Here is a 2,637-nt window from a genome sequence, read left to right on the forward strand (position 1 = left end):
TTTTTTTTTTTTAAGCTAATGTCTTGACTAAATTGGCAGTATCTGAAATCTGCCATTTTTGTAACAATTCATTATTTAGGTTTGTTAAATGTCATCTGAAAAGGGTTCCCGTGAAGAGTATTTTATTTGCACAGTTTCAAATTGTTTGTTGTAATATGTTGTATCACATATACATGTCATGGAGAACTTTGAAAAAAAAAAATGTATATTAAATACCTTAAACCATTACACACAGATGTCAACTGACACTAAGGCGCATGCAAACGGCATGGAACAAACTCATCCTGACGTCACAAGACAAGGCGTTTCTATTACAACAAAATGTAAATAAAACAGACAAACAGTCAAACAATGCATCCATATTATCACCTCTGTGTATATTGGGAAGAGTGTGAATGGGACTGAAGCACCATACGGTAAATATAATAATCAAGCAAATCTTAGCAACGTTTACTTGATTTAGGACTCTTTTTAAAATCATGAAGCAGGCCCAGGCTCAGGAATACAGAAACAGTTGAAAGGGGTGGAGAGCTGGATTTGTTTTTCATGTTTGCCCACACGTCACGTGGCCAAGAGTCACGACCCACGAGCCACGATATGCAAATGCAATTAGAGCATCTTTATCTCTTCAAAGAGCCAAGGATGAGAGAAAGGGAGGAGGCGGAGGGAGGGTGGAGCGAGGAACTGAGAGAAAACGAGAGAGAGAGAGAGAGTCTGACTTGACCTGCCGTAGATCCTCATCGCCTGTCTGAGACTCAAGAGGAGAATACAAATGTTACTACATTAACCCGCTCCCGCAGAGAAACGACAGACAATAGAGGAGAAGAAAGGCTAGGAAGAAAGCGAGAAAAAATTAGGGAAAAATGGCTTTTCTTTGTAGTAAATCATATCTCAAATGAATGCTAATTTAGAGGAAGTGATAGAAGTGGTAATTGTTCTTTTCAGCTGTGGGGGCTCGGGCTCTATAGAGCCGCACCTTTGATGGACTGCCATGTCAGCATTGCATTGTGGGTACCAAACAGGCTAACCCCAGTGCACTTTGCTTCCTGTTGTGGATTATATGCACGTCTTTGTAAAACAGCGATCACTTCAGACCCTGTACAAGTATTTGATAATGCACTTCAAAAAAAGATCTGCAAATCATTGTCACTGGAGATGATTCAGTGGTGCATGTGCTTAAAGCTAAAGCCAACTGCATAACATAAGCATTAAATTCACGTTTTTACATGCATATAACAAGGTCAATATAATATCAAATATATGTTTTGACACATGAGAAATAGTATATATCTCTATATGGAGCTGTTTCCTGAGTTCTGTTTGATAGTTAGTTTCTATGGTTTCTGATTGGATTACATTCACCTCTTGTTAATCTAGTTTCTTTGTTTATCTGTGTTATCCCCCTCTGTTCATTGTTTTGACGTTTCAGTTTGCTTGGTTGTTAAATTTCTGAAGATACTCCTTTTGGATTTATTCATTAAAGACTGTGTATTGTTGTATCACCGTGTGCTCATTACAGCCACATTTTGTTACAGTATTAGTCCTTGCCATCATGCCATGACATGATGATAACATAAATGCTTTTGAGAGGTATGTAAACACTGATAGCAGGCACACAGCAATGCCTCAAGCTCATTACTTTAAAGTGAGATAAGATATATCTTTATTCTAAAGAGAGATGTTTTTAATTCATCCAGTGTTACATGGTAATCTAATGTTTATCATTAACTCCTCTACATCAGTGCTAATTCAGCTCACACTTAGCTCTGTTAATGAACATTAGCCATGCTAACATTACTGTTATATTACTGTTGTGTGAATTATTCATTCAGCTTATCTCATTTTACTAATTATCTATCATTTTTATAAACAAGTTTATATGAAGACAATTAAATGCTTCATAGACTTATCATGAGCATTTAATTTTAATTTAATATAGGCTACTATACTGAAAAAGGGTTGGTAATCAAGAATGGGTCAATGAAAAAGAATATTGAAAAATATTACTAAAACTTAATTATTTTCATAAGGTCTGGTTTTGTTAAAGGTCAGTGGCGCAAAAAGTGGGTATGCGCTATATGCGGCGCATAGGGGCACCGTATCATGGGGGCGCCAAAGAGATGGTTAAAAAAAAAAAAATTATAAGTTAGATACATTTATATAAAAGTTATACAAGTTAAATATAAAAAAAGTTATATAAATTTTAGAGGACTAACAGGCTAGAGTAGGCGCCGGCGCCCTCATAATATTCCATCATAGAATTTATTTTGACATAGAAGGGAATCGCGAGCGGGCGGGGGCGCGCGCGTGAGCGCTGAGTGAGCAGCACAGGAGTGCGTTATCGTTGAAACTCGAAAAAGATGAATGAAGCAAAAAAGCGGTCGGGGCCTAAAAATAGAAAAAGAAGGAGGTTAAAGGAGATGGCATGTCAAGGGATGGGACAGCAGCTAAATAAGTGGATGGTGAAATGCAACAGGTATGTGATGTTTGTGCTTGGAGGAGGCTTGCAAATATTCATGTTAACAGACTAACGTTTGCTAACTCTGGGAATGTAGCAGCCAGAGCTAGCTAGTTTAGAATATGCAAAACCGAGGTTGCTGAGCTGAAAACAAATAAATATAAGGTAGCATGTACAAT

Source organism: Siphateles boraxobius, unplaced genomic scaffold (genome assembly GCF_051911475.1).
Source record: "Siphateles boraxobius isolate OS27281-9 unplaced genomic scaffold, OSU_SipBor_1 3, whole genome shotgun sequence".
Lineage (NCBI taxonomy): Eukaryota > Metazoa > Chordata > Actinopteri > Cypriniformes > Leuciscidae > Siphateles > Siphateles boraxobius.